General features: G+C 36.6%; 1 non-coding gene across 1 annotated transcript; it reads right to left on the bottom strand.

Moving 5' to 3' along the window:
• Window positions 1-591: 591 nt before the first annotated feature.
• Window positions 592-697, bottom strand: LOC131147376 (small nucleolar RNA R71). Its single transcript, XR_009134762.1, has one exon. It is a non-coding gene; the product is annotated as a small nucleolar RNA R71 (small nucleolar RNA).
• Window positions 698-14609: the final 13912 nt, after the last annotated feature.

Here is a 14609-nt window from a genome sequence, read left to right on the forward strand (position 1 = left end):
TCGGTGTTCTTACACGTGTGTATGTTTGGCATGCTTTCGTTGGAACCTGAGATAATTCCCATAGATCTTGAAATTGAAAAATCTCGTAGGTCCCTTAGGAAACCTATCTCTAATCCGGAGAAGGCTAAGTCGTCTGAACTAAAAGCAATGGTCGAAGATAACCCCCGGGTCCTGCTGAACAAATCCCGGAACCCCATGCTCCCCACCTACCTGTGGTGGGAGAATAACACCTTCAGCCCTTTATGTACTAATTTGTACCTAATGCATACACATCACCATCTTGCATCCGGTTCCCAGATGTCCAGGTAGCACAATTTGAGATTAAGAATTCAATCATATCGATGCTGCCTAACTTTTATGGGAACTCTACTGAAAATCCTTATTAACATCTAGATAAGTTCTTGGAAATTTGTTCCACCATCCGGATACCTAATTTCAGTGATGATTCTCCCCGTCTTAGGCTTTTCCCGTTCTCTCTAAAGGATAAGGCCAAATATTGGCCGACGTCTTTAGAATTGAACTCGGTGGCCAACTGGGCCACCATGAAACATGAATTTCTTAAAAAGTACTTTCCATTTTGGAAGACTAAATAGCTTCGAAGAGCCATCACAAGTTTCTCACAGATGGATGGGGAACTCCTTTTCGAGACTTGGGAGCACTTTAGGGACCTGCTCCATAAATGCCCAAATCACCAGGTCCCCAAGTGGCAATTAGTCCAAATTTCTACGAAGGGTTGGCTAAGAGAGATAGGTCCATGGTTGATGTGTCATGCGAAAGTAATTTCTTCACTAAGCATGAGAACGAGACCTAGATTTTCTTTGAAATTCTGGCTGAAAACTCTTAGGAGCATAAGGCTGCCGCCCGTAGACTACCTAATCCATCAACCTCTAAACCTAATGGAGTTTATGAGTTGGCCACTAGCTAAGACGTAGCCCCTACCCTACATGCCATATCCAAAAAATTAGACTAGTACTTGTCCTTAGGACTGAAAACAACGACATATGCTGAGGTATATGCAATATGCTCTGACCCTTCCCATACATGTTACAATTGCCCTCACACGCATTCCCAATCTAAGCTTGTGCATGAGGAAGTAAAGGCCACCCATAATTGGTATGATAAGCCAGCTAATGACTCCTACTCGAGTACCTACAACCCCCAGTCGAAACAACATCCTAACTTCTCATGGAGGCCACAAGCTCTGAGTTTTCAATCTCCAAGACCTCCATAAGCTTCAAATGCTCCGCCTCCATGACCATATCAAAATTTCCAAAATCACCTTGGCTCCACCCCTAAATCATCATTATTGCTGCAGCAGCCTCCACCTCAACCCAAATATGATTTATTTGAGGAGACAATGTTGACAACCCTCAAGCAAATTGAAGCTAACCGTTAAGTGGATCGAAACCGCCATAGGGTAGCTAGCTGCTATTTTAAGTAGGAGAGATGAAGATAAGTTACCAAGTTAGCCTATAATAAATCCAAAGGGGCAATATGGGATAGAGTGTGAACTAGACGCTAGTCCAACAGCTTATCCAGAGCAGGTCTAGGTCATAAGTTCTAGGGTGATAGATAATGAAACCGAGGAGCAATTGAGCAAAGAAGAGAAGAAAGAAGAGGAGAAGGTGGCACTAATTACTGATCCTTTTCTCCCACCTTCTTCTAGCCTAAAACATGACCACCTCGCTCCCTCGCCCGTGGTTGTAGGGACTAAGCCACATTATGCCCCTCATACGGCCTTTCATGTCTCTCCAGCCCCATGCCCCTTTAGATCTTCCTATGCCTTACTCCTCCAATGTGGAGACCACCATTGAGTCCATTTTGGATGCATTCTGGCGATTTCAAGCCAGCCAACCCCTCTTGGATGCAATGAATAAAATGCCTAGATATGCACAAATCATCAGGGAACTATATAGGTTGCAAAAAGAATTAAGGACAGCTATGAATGGACAAGTGCAATTAACTGAGCATTGGAGTTCCATGACACAAAGTCACCTCCCTCTTACTAAAAGACCTTAGCTCCCCCACTATCTTTTGTTTAATTGGTGATTATACCATTAAAGGGGCTCTTTTAGATCTAGGGGCAAGTGTGAACTTCCTCTTATACTTAGCCTATCAGCAACTTAACATTGGAAAGCTACAATCCACTCAGGTCACATTGAGTTTACCTAATCGATCCCTTAAGAAACCTCGGGGTGTAGTAGAGGATATTATAGTCACAGTGGGAAAATTCCATTACCCAGTTGACTTCATTATTCTAGATATGGAACCCTCCACAAACCCAATCCCTGTCTTTTTGGGATGACCATTCCTAGCCATGGCTAATGCCTGCATCCAATGTAGGATGGGGATTATGGACATCTCATAAGGCCATAAGCAACACAGGCTAAACATATTTAATGCCTCTCATCATCCACTTAATGCTGTCCAAGCTGTGGACGAAGACGTGATTGATAAAATTGTTAGGGAAGCAACTCCTTCAATGCTATGGAAATACCCTTGGGATAGTACACTTCAGCTTGACAACCCTACCACTAACCCTTTTGAATATAGTATAAAAAAACATGATTGGGTCCCCAATTCTGAAAATAAGTCGGGGGTATGCAACCTAGGTTGTGAGGGAGAGAGGGGAGAAATCCATATTACCTAGGAACCAGGATGAGCTTCAAAGCGTCTGGCTAAAGATGATAAACTTAGCGCTTTCTAAAGGCAACTCAATAGTCTTCCTTTTCTTTTTAGGTTCTTAGAGTATTTAGAATATATTAACTAGAAGTTAGAGTCGTTAAAGTAGGTTTTAGGATAAGTTGGGGATACGATTAGCGGAGCAACCATCACATGTGTGGGCGACTTGGTCTGGCCCTTATGTTGCCCTGAGATTAATATATATATATATATATATATATATATATATATATATATATACTGTATGGGTCAACCATGTTCACGACCAGCACTGAGCTAGGCGCGCCCTGGTCGACAATACTGAGACATTGTTTAAAACCTGTTTGACCTCAACACTTAATCTCCCGCATTCTCATTTGGTCGATCATAGTCGCTCCCTCCTCACGCTTGCCACCAAAGCCAACTGTAGCCATATTGCACTCCCTTGAAATGTATTCACCTTCTGATTCATCTTCGGTATCATCTCATGCATCATCTCAACTCACTACCAAGAGGCGACAACTTTGAGCCTTGCCACGACGGGGCTCTTCATCGAGGAGCTGATAGAGTTCAGAAGCACAAGAAGAGGTTGTGTACATGGTACAAGCACCACGCCAATGTCTATAGTTTGCCATGACGGGCTTTGGCCCTGCGACCATGAGGCTCAGCACAAACCATGTGGGTGCCATCAGTAACACCAGTATTCGGGGAACAGCACCCCACCGATCTTCATGAAGTCTTGTTTCCTCACCCACTGCCATTCCAACAATTCCAGCCCACCATGCTGTATATTCCACCATTAGAGGTAACTGATGCTCCCTGCACTAAGCCTCCAGCTCCTAGGCTCGACCCATAACTGTGGTCATACCCCTATCAATCATATGAGTCCCTCCCGCCAAGTACCATACCTAATTAGCCGCAGCCACTCTAGGTTCTACAACTACGATAGACTCCACTCCCACTCTCCCCCAGCTGGTTTTAGTACCTGCAGGAAATGACACCAACTCGTGATGCAACATTGGCCAAGCCTTAGATGTTTTTATCTAATTCAGATTCCAAATCTGATTCTATCTAAACTAAACATTGTTGTGTCCTTTACCATTGGGTCTTGTATTGTGCTTCTACGACACACTTTGCCTTGTTTTTATTTATTTTTTGTTTTCTTTTCATTCCTCACACCATCTTTTGGATTGGTTGTCCAACTGCTTGTAATGCTGCCATATGATTGCACTAACTTTTGATATAAGTGAAATGTACATGTGCTTTTGGCCATTATGTGTCTTTTGTGCTACAGTGTATTTGCATGCATACTATTCTGGTTATTATATTTTGCTAGCACACTGTTTGTTTTACTAGAACCATGCACGGTCCTATCCCTTGCCCAAGTTCTATTTTCCTTTCAACACTTCAATGAGGAAATTGAAGTTCTAAGTTGGGGGTAGGGGTTGGCACACTACATGACTGCATAGCATATTCATGCACAAAAATGACACAAATTTTTGAAAAAAAATTCTAGTGAACCATGCTAACATATTTTATACCCTCTACATACACCTATATAATCAAATGTTACATGCATAAGATTTTTAGTTATATGATTTCATTATGCTCACCAACAATGTAGTAAATTAGTTGTGTAAAGATCGCATAACATGGATGACAACTTGATATTACTCTGGGTCGTTAACTAGTGGTTTGTTCGAGTTAATACTGAAATGTAAACTCTAGTATTTACATGGTACTTCACGGGGCTGAAAACACACTTACACCTGATTTGTAACACTTAGGGTTCTTTGAGAGCATTGAGAGAACAACTGTGGAAACTATGACACCTTGTGAGGTACTATTGAGCCATTCGTTCATTGCTCAAGTTTTTGACATCAAACTCTGAGTTTGTAAAACTCAACTTTCCTTCTTTTGCTGAATTCCCTTTGTCAACTAGTCTTTACTCTTGTATTTGCTAGCCTAGAGGTGGCATCAAGTGGGGAGATATAAACCTAGGTCTTGTAGTTTACTCAAGACTTAAAGGTCAAGCCACCCTTAGAGACCGACTTTTTCCATGGACTCCTGTTCGAACTACATTCCTACAGGAAACATGAACATAAGATAAGAATGTGATGATTGTCGTAGCTGACCATGTAAAGAAAAAAAATAAAAAGGAAAGAAAAACCTGAGCAAATAAAAATAAAAACAAATATATACACCTGCTATGAGAAAAGATAAAAAGATCAAGCTGAGGACACAGAGTATGCATCTGCACATATGAAGAATCTTCTGACCAATGCATTTGCTGATTCATGCAAGTCTAGGAATAAGTTCATCTAGGGTGGTCTAGATTAAATGTGGTGAGCGAGTGAGAAGATGCTAGGGTGAAGGACCCAAAACCTCAATAAGGGCTGGATCCCTTTCCTATAAGACTAGTCCACTCCACACTTCTAACATTAGTTATTCAAATATGTGGGATGTTTGATCATGACACTCTTCCTCACATATAAGAGTGAACCCATTTTCTTTAGTGAATTTTGAGGGAATAAACCAGTGAGGCTGAGTTAAGACGACCGTCCTGTAGGTGCCTTCGAGCATTTTGAGTGAGACAAATCACATCCTTTACACATGCCCTGTGACGTGGCCTGTCCATACTTGGATTTACATGCTAATATTAACTTTGAATTATAATCATGGGTTGATTCCTTGTGAGTGGTGTCTTGAGATAGTTGTGTTGTGTTGAGTTTTGCATGACTGTAATGCTGCAGAGTGTGTGTATAATTAAGTGGAATATGAAGGAATCTGTATATAACACATTTATATCTTTGAATGTAAAATGGTATGATTATGTTGCTTGTGTTCTTATATTTTGATTACTGCACTGGTGTTTGTGGGTATCACCCAGAAACCTTCACAAGACTAGAACTCGTCCACTAGGATCAACCTAGGGATTTAAAGCCTTGTTACATACGGTAAATGCAACTATCTTTCCTGCAAAAGAGGATGTAGGTAGGATTTGGTAGTTTTTTTAGATTTTTCTTTACTCGAGGACTAGCAAAGTGTAAGTTGGAGGTTGTGATGAGTACCTAAAATACATGATTTTAGACCCTCATTTACCTTTGTTTATCCTCATTTTATTATGTATTTACCCAGAGTTATCATTGTTCAAAGCTAAGCAAGGTTTGTTTGTCTTTTTAGGAAAAATAGGTTAAAACCATCCAATTATGTATTTCAAGAAGCCAAGGAGGATCTGGAGGATTCAAATCTTGAATTCAGATGTTCAACCAAGCTCCAGAAGCTTTAGATCATAAATAGACAAGAAGATGATGCTTGACCATCTGCCGCGACCACCAAACCACAAGGGCGACTTAGTCTTCCACTGCAAAATCCAAGGTTCAGACTGAGATCAGAATGCTGCAAGGTTTGACCAAGTGTTCGACCATGTGACACCCTGGAGGGACCACATCAAGATACTGAGACAAAACTGAAATTTAGAAATATCAAGAGTCTTGACGAAGTTTTCGACCAAGAGATCTTCCGAGGCGACTATGTCAAGATATTGAGATTTTCTGAGGATTGAGATACTGCAAGTCTCGACCATCAGCTCGACTACCAAGAACCTGAGGCATGATGAAGTCAAAGATATTGAAGATTCGAATCCCTGACTTCCCACAAGATTTGACTAGGGCACGCACAAGAATGCCAAAGGAGCAACTAGGTCGACTGCGATGATCTGCTGTGTGAGATTTGTTGCAAAATTTCCTAGCTTGTAAGACAACCCTTGTAAACCCTAGAGCCTATAAATATTCGCTATGAACACAAGGTTTGGGTTCCTTTTTGGCCTCTCTTAGGTTAGTGACAGACCTAGGAAGTCATTGAGAGCCAAGTTAGAGTAGGAGTATAGTAGATTCGGTTCGTGTATGGTGTGTCCGACGACCTGTGACAACTAGCATCGTTCATACAATAGTCGTGTATATTAGGGTCTCCTTTTGTACTTCTGGGATCAGTGGTAGATGTTTGGAATGATAAAGGGATGATCTTTTTACTCATTCTTTCATTTACTGCTTTCCATTTACTTGCTATGTGTTTGATGAAAGATTACAGATAAGGATAAGCACTGCTACGTATCAGTCAGAGGGAAATAGTCGGCTATAGAACCACGGAGGTGTTTGTTATCTTTGAGATAGGGTATACTCTGGTTCCCGACCATGCTCCGGATAGTTGGTGCACCTTTGCTACCATGTGCCCTCGATCGCCTCTTTCTCGCTTTGGCCCCTTCAGGTTAGTATTTCTATGGAAGTCTGGATGAGCGTAGTTAGAAGCATGACGTCCAGCATCTGATTCAAACCATAGTATCACTTTGTAGGAGTAGGGTAACTTAGAAATTTACTTTTTTTTCTAGTAGTTTAGATTTATTTTCTTTTAGTTACATGCTTTCCAGCAGTTTTTAGATAATTGTCATTGTAAAATACCATCTTTCACTTCTTTTTCATAACAAGGCTTTAGTAAATTAAATTGGCAGTGGTTTAATAACTACACTTCAAGTCTATGTGGATCGATACCCAACTTACCCACTTTCTACTGAACCCAGGATAGTCAGGTATTACATATATTATTTTTGGTAGTTAAGGACCCAAGCCTTGGTGAGCCTACCATTCATTGCTAGAGCTTTCATTTGAGGTTTTGAATGTGATGGATTCCTTGGTACTAGATTTTCCTTTAATTCTTTCATTTAGTGCCACCTCATATGTAAGAAGTGATCCTATTAATTCATCTAGGGAGGTATTTTTCAATTTTTTTCCTTCCATTATTGCAATGGCTTTAGGTTCCCAAATAGGTCGGAGTGCCCTAAGTATTTTTCGAATCATCTCATAAGTAGTGTAGTTTTTCCCTAATGCAATTAGAGTATTTATAATATGGGTGAACCTAGTGTACATGCTAGGGATGGTTTCAACAGAGTTCATCCTAAAAGCCTCATACTAGCTAGCGAGCATGTCAATTCTACTATCCCTTACATTAATCGTTCCTTCATAGCTTACTTCAAGTTTATCCTAGATTTCTTTAGCTGATTTGCATCCCATGATCCTATTGAACTCATTCACATCTAGAGCACAATATAGTGCACTCTTTGCACTAGAATTTATTTGCAGCATCTTTAAGTCATTGTCAGTCATCTCCTTTTCTTCCTTTGGTATTTCTTTGTTGTCTAAGGTTTCAGTAGGGATGAGGTCACCATGTGTGACAACTTTTCAAGCTTTTCAATCCATGGTTTGCAAGTATATTCTCATTCATTGTTTCCAAAAAAGTGTAGTTTACACTGCACAATATAGGTGGTCCAGATGAGGATTGACCGTCAACAAAAGGAGATACACCTAGATGTGCCATATGAGTCTTTATCTTCTAGATTAAGACTTACTACAACCTTGGACTCTGATACCAAATGAGAAGTAAGGTATACTCCCAAGAGGGGGTGAATTGGGATTCTGGAATTTCCTTTTCAAAACTTTAGTCAAGTATAGCCCTTCTTTAACTTAAGTTAATTGTAATCACACTCTCGAACCAACAACACAATTCTTATCAACTAACGTATTTCTATTTATCAATGATTTATGTAAAGTAAAGATGATATTGCTTATTCAACTTTTAGAATTTCAGTAGATAAAAAATCAAATCAGATTTATATATCAAGGACAATATTAATTACAGAAAATTATCTTAAACTTCCTTCTAATTTTGTTTCAATAGAATGATTTATTGCACAAGATTAAACTCAATCTTAATACTTAGCACTTCATAATTTGAATCCAATGCTTCAATATATAACCAAATTTCACAATCAATAATTCTTCTTAGTTATGAACAATGATAGCTTTAATATATAACTTCAATATGCCAATCTGAAGTGTCTTGTAAAATAGACAAGGTAATCACACAAGATTTATATCAACATAGATTTCAATGAAAAGTATCAAGATAGAATTCTCAAAGATTGATCTTAATTTCCCTGTAATATAACTTCAATAAGATATTCAGATTCACAAGATATGTCTCAGTTATATTTCAAAAACTTCAATATTCAAAATTTTACCGATCAATTAATTACTTGATTCAAATACCAATTAAGATTAGGATTTTTGTAAACTCTCAACATCCAGTAATTTATTATCCAAGTTATCTAATTTTTTAATCCAAATTCAATTCTTTGATGTTAAAACCCAGAAAATAAATTCTAAGTATCAATTAATGATTGTAAGAAACAAATCTCAGAATATTTTGAAGTAAAACTCACCTTTAATGAAATATAATTTCAAAGATTTGATTTTGTGAAACTTGCAAATCAAAATACCTTTTAGCTGCTGATATTCAAAATCATAGTATTATCTTTGAATATATTAATCAAATCAATCAATCACTATTATAGAATACTGATTTGAAATATGGATCAAATAAAAAATTTAGCGACTCCCAATATTCAGCAAGTGTTAAATAATCATACACACTGGTTATATATACATGCAATAAATTAAAGAGAGTAGGGAGAAGAGCTGAAGACCAAATTTTTTACAAGGTTCGGCCAGCAGCCTATGTCCTTGCCCCAAGCAACTGCTATAAGGATTTTCCTTTTTAACTTTCTTACTAGGCAAAGTTACAACCTCTCCTTATCAAGTGGAGACCCCTCTCAAACAAGAATAACCCTTCTTGCTAGGCAACGATCCAATACCTCTGAATCGTCAAATAATAACAAAAAGAAACAAGAAACAATTTGTGTACAAGTAGAACTCTCAACAAGAGCAAATTAGTACAATTGAATATCAATATGCTTTAATCAATAATCAATATAGAAAGATGAAGCTTACATGATTGCTATTGGAATTCTGATTTAGAATTGAATATCTCAGTATAAACAGATCAGATAAACTGTGAATTGTCAACAATAGCACAACAATGCTATAGAAAAGTTTCAGTAGTAGAATTCTAAATTTTGCATTCATATTGGCTTTCTAGTTGTATTTAATTCTTGGAGTCAACTTCTATTTAGAGAGATAAAAAGTAAATTTTCATGTTGCCTATGTTACTTGCAGTATTTCGCAAGTTTTCTCAAAGTTTGGGGGCCAACCAATCAAATTTGGAAACTTTCCCTCGCTATTTAAAAATTTAAAATATGAAGGTCAATTGATTGGACCTGAGGTTAGTCACCTATGCCTTTTAAGTTTAGCGTATTTTTTTAAACATAGAATAAAGTCAATCGACTGTAACCACAAGGGTCAGTTGACTGTAACCAGAGGGGTCAGTCGCCAATTTTAGTTCTGTCTGTTCAATTTTTAACAGCATAATTAAGTTAGTCGCCTGATGATGATTCACCAGTTGCCTGTCCTTGCACCTTGTATGCTTTCAAGAAATTGGTTTCCAAAACTCTTTTGCTTTTAAACTTTGAATATTGAAATAAGACTTTTGAAAAATTTTCTAGGGTTTTTCAAAAAACATGTCTCTAAGTCAATAATGGTTCCTAAGAGCTTCATACATCCATATTGAAATCGTTTGAAATACTTACATGATACTTCTTAAGACTAAGACTTTCTAATCACTAAGTCTTAATGCGTTGCTTCCTTTATTTATGTTCTCCTTGTCTTCTTGCTTCAATAGTATTTAGTTTCATTAGATCTTCTAGCTTTAATCACAAGCTTTCCATAGACTTTTCAAGCACTTGATCTTGACCTTTTATCAAAACACTTGAGTCCTGAAACTTCACTTAACCAAATAAGTTAAGTACTTTTGATTTGTTATCATCAAAACAAGATTCTAAGCCTTGTTAGGCCAACAAAAATATTATAACACTAATATGATTTAAAACTTGTCCCATATAAAATTACATTTGAGTAAAGTATATTTTTATAAAACTCTTGTTTTGACTTTGAAAACTCATAAGTACTAAACTTATAACTCGGTGATATCCTATGTACTCTTACAAACAAGAATGCATATGCAATTTGCTTAACTCTTGCTAAATAAACTTGCCAGAATCATAACTAATAGAGTTAGAAATTATTCCTACCTTAGACACTCCTCATTATACATATTACTTTACATTTTCTTTGATAATTGTGCTTGAGTCCTTTCGAGTGATTGCCCACTTTGATCTTTCCTTCTTGAATTGACCACTCGATCTTTTCCTATGAGAATGTTCGGTTGATCTTTGCACTAAAACTCGTATCTGTGTGATTTCGCCACTTATGCCTGCCACATCTTAGTATGCAAATATTAGTTTAACTTAGAACCACTAATGAATTGTTATCATCAAAATACAATAATTAGGATCATATAACTGCCTAGGCTAACAATCTCGCCCTTTTTTATGATGAAAAATGATTGGTGTTCTCATAGGATATAATTGTAAGCTCCCCCTTAATTTATGCATATTGTTGAATAAGATGAAATCTTTCTCCCCTCTTACTATATGCATTTAAGGCATACTTAAAACATTCAATATAAAATTATATAAACTACAAAGTTCATTTTATATTATGAAAAATCAACATATAAATTGAACTTTCATTAAAACAAATTAAGTAACAAATCTGAACTTCCATTAAAATCATTTTAAGAACACTATAGATTTGCACTTAATACTCCCACCTATAGTACCCAACCTACAACACCAACCTATTTCTCACCCCTTTGGTCATCATCAAAAAGAGAGGAACTATTCTTTTAGCTAAAAAATATTTTAGTGATAGGAGACTAGTTCTCATGATTAATCACTAATGGCAAGATATCATAAGTTAAGATTAATTTTCCTAGGACTTAATTTTATGCAAGAAATATGCTGACTATTCATACTCAAGAGTTTTACCATCATATGTTCATATGACTAAGGAAGATATCTCTTGTATAAGAGGTAGGTTCTTTGGCATGCTTTTGATATTTTAATCAAAAGTAGATGACCTAGGTTTTTCATCTCAGAGATACAAGGTTTTTTTTATTGTCACTTATAGATTTATTCCTAAAGAACAAGCTTGAATAAAGAGCTTGTGAGGGTGTGCATGCTACTTCTTTCCATAAACTAAAACTAGCAATATTGGTTTGATTCTCTAAAGTCCCCAACATAGTAATCAAATAGTTATTATGCGTAGACTGGGATGTTATACCTTTAGCACTATCCACAAAAATTTTGGTAAGTGTCTTTAATTTATCACTATATAAATTCATTTTGTCAACACTTATTCCTTTTTGACTATGTATGATTAAATCAACCTAATTCCTATCAAAACCTAGGTTATGAGGAGGTAATAGTCTAAAATTTAGGTAGTTTGCTTTGGCACCCATTCTTATTTGGGTCCCAAGGGGTTAGTCTTCTTAACTACCCATTCTAACTTTCTTTCTTTGCCTCTTGCAGCTCTAAAAGGCTAAGAATAATGAATGTGACCTTCCTTCCACAACACAAGCAAGTTTTGTTTGCATATGAAGGTTTTGTCCGATTAATCCTATTTTTACTTGATGAAGCGTTATTATGGGATTTAAAGGAGGAATCATAATGTGGGCCTAACAAGGCTTACGACTCGTATTTTGACGATAACAAATCAAGGGAATTTAACATGTTTCAAAGTTGAAATGTTTCAAGAATCAAATATTGGAAAGCTCAAGATCAAGTAAATGAAATTATACAAACAAGTGGTTCAAGGAAAGCTCGGCTCAAAGGATGACAAAGCTCTAAGTTTGAAAAATACCATGAAAGCTTAAAATTTTTCAAATATCATGGAAGCTCAAAGTATGTTGAAAACTAAAGAAAGGACTCAAAGCAAGGACATACATGAAGACTCCAAGAGTTAAAGGACTAGAGTCTTAAGGAAGTCTTATGTAAGTACTTCAAGTAAAACTCAATATAAAAAGTATTGAAGCTCTTTAAAAAAAAAATTAAAATCTTAAGAAACCATTTTTAAAGACCTTGAAATATGATTTCCAAAGTTATAAATAATAAAGGTCTCAAATGAAAAGAGTTTTCAAAGTCAAATTTTTTAAAACAAATGTTTTTGAAAGCTCAGGTGTCTGCCTAACAATCCCAAGTAACTGACCATTTTTTTGTTTTTTAAGAACTGACAGATAGAAAAGTGCCAAGCACCTGATGGTAGCCTAACATGTGCCTGCCTTGTCATCTGAGGCGCCTGCCTATGTTTTAATAGGTGACTTCTAGTATTTTGACTTTCAAAAATAATTGAGACAGCCTCCTGACTTGTCATGCTAGGCGACTGCCACTCGAGGGAATTTTAAAAACTCAATACAAACTCTCAAGTGCTCTCAATTCATAAAGGCTTTCTTGCTCTCATCCTTCTATTCTCTCAACTGAGTTCTTGCTGATCTTCTCACACCAAAATCAAGCTTTAAATTCTAAATCTTTCAATCAAAGAAAGATTATATCGGTGATAGGTTTAAGTTGAGCTTCAATTTCTTTATATTGAAATTTACATTGAAGTATATTTTGTGCTAATTGTTGTACTAACCTACTATATCTGAGAGTGATTCTTGTACATAAGTTCTTGTTCTTGTTCTTGTTCTTGTAGTTCTTAATGATTCAGGGGAATTGGATCGTTGTAATCAAGTGTGGGGTATCGCTTGGAGAAGCATTGCTTTAGCCTAGTGAAAGAGTGACCGAGCGTGGGGTATCGCTTGGAGAGGCGTTGCTCTAGCCTACGTAAGGAGTGTTTAAGCATGGGGTATCACTTGTAAAATGTTTATTCCACCTGTAAAGGAACAATATAGTGGAATCCTTTGGTGGTACTGGCCAAAGGCGAGGATGTAGGCTGGGGATAAGCCGAATCTCGTAAAAACGTGGTGTCACTCTTTTTCCTTACTCTTTTTAAGTTCCAACAAATATTAACTACGTGGTTGTGTTTTAATTTTTGATCATAAATACTACGTGGATTGGATATTAAATAAACTAATGATTAATTTTATCTTGGGATTTGCAAAAATCGAAAGGAAGTACGTTAGTTGATCAATATAAATTGCAGAAATCGTAAGGGAGTACGTTGATTGGTTAACCCCCAAAACTTATTAACTGAAAGTTTATTTAAAATATAAATTCTTGGAAAGAGTGTTGGATTTCATATTTGGCATAATATTGAGAAATCAAATCAATTAACCACAGGGCTTTATATATTCACCGGGCTATAATCAAATACCTCGAGCAGAAAATTGCTAAAGTGCTGTAGATTATATATTGTGATTGATTACTTTAAGTGTTTCATTGGTTGGATGTTTGTTTAAGTTTTGGTTTACTTGTGTTGTGTTGAAGTGTTGGTTTTTGGATTGAATAATTAACTAAGTTTTGTTGTGTATTTAATAAATTAACAAGAGGTCAAAGAATTCATAAAAAGTATTAAAAGAAATTTTAATAATCCAATTCACCCCCCCCCCCTCTTGGGGACTACACCTCAACTTTCAATTGGTGTCAAATCCAGGTTGTAGAAAATCCTAACTAGTAGCTACATAAAGTTCTATATGGCACACCTAGGAGTAGCTCCCTTTGGAGAGGGTCAATCCTCAACTAGGCCTGTAACACCCCGACCCCGAGGGGCCTGGGATATTAACTTTTTACTACTGATTTACAGCGGAAGCAAAATAAACTCAAATTTTTATTAAACCAGAGCACTAATATTCCATATTACAATCATTTATTTCAAAAGAAGGAAAATTACACAAACATAAATATCTGAAACCATACTAATATTTTTAATCAATCTTTATTTTTCTAATCCCCACCCGCATGCTTGCTAAGCCTGATTCCCGACATGTCCTTCAGAGTTATCTGAAATAAAATATGATTGGGATGAGACGACGCTCAGTAAGTAAATAAGATTATTATTAGTGTGTGGCCAAAATGAGTTTTTAAAGAATTTCGTAAAACAATAATGAATACTATAACTTCAAGATTTCTTTTAGAATAAACATAAATTTAACAATTTCTG

This window comes from Malania oleifera, chromosome 1, assembly GCF_029873635.1.
Source record: "Malania oleifera isolate guangnan ecotype guangnan chromosome 1, ASM2987363v1, whole genome shotgun sequence".
In the NCBI taxonomy this organism is placed as follows: Eukaryota; Viridiplantae; Streptophyta; class Magnoliopsida; order Santalales; family Ximeniaceae; genus Malania; species Malania oleifera.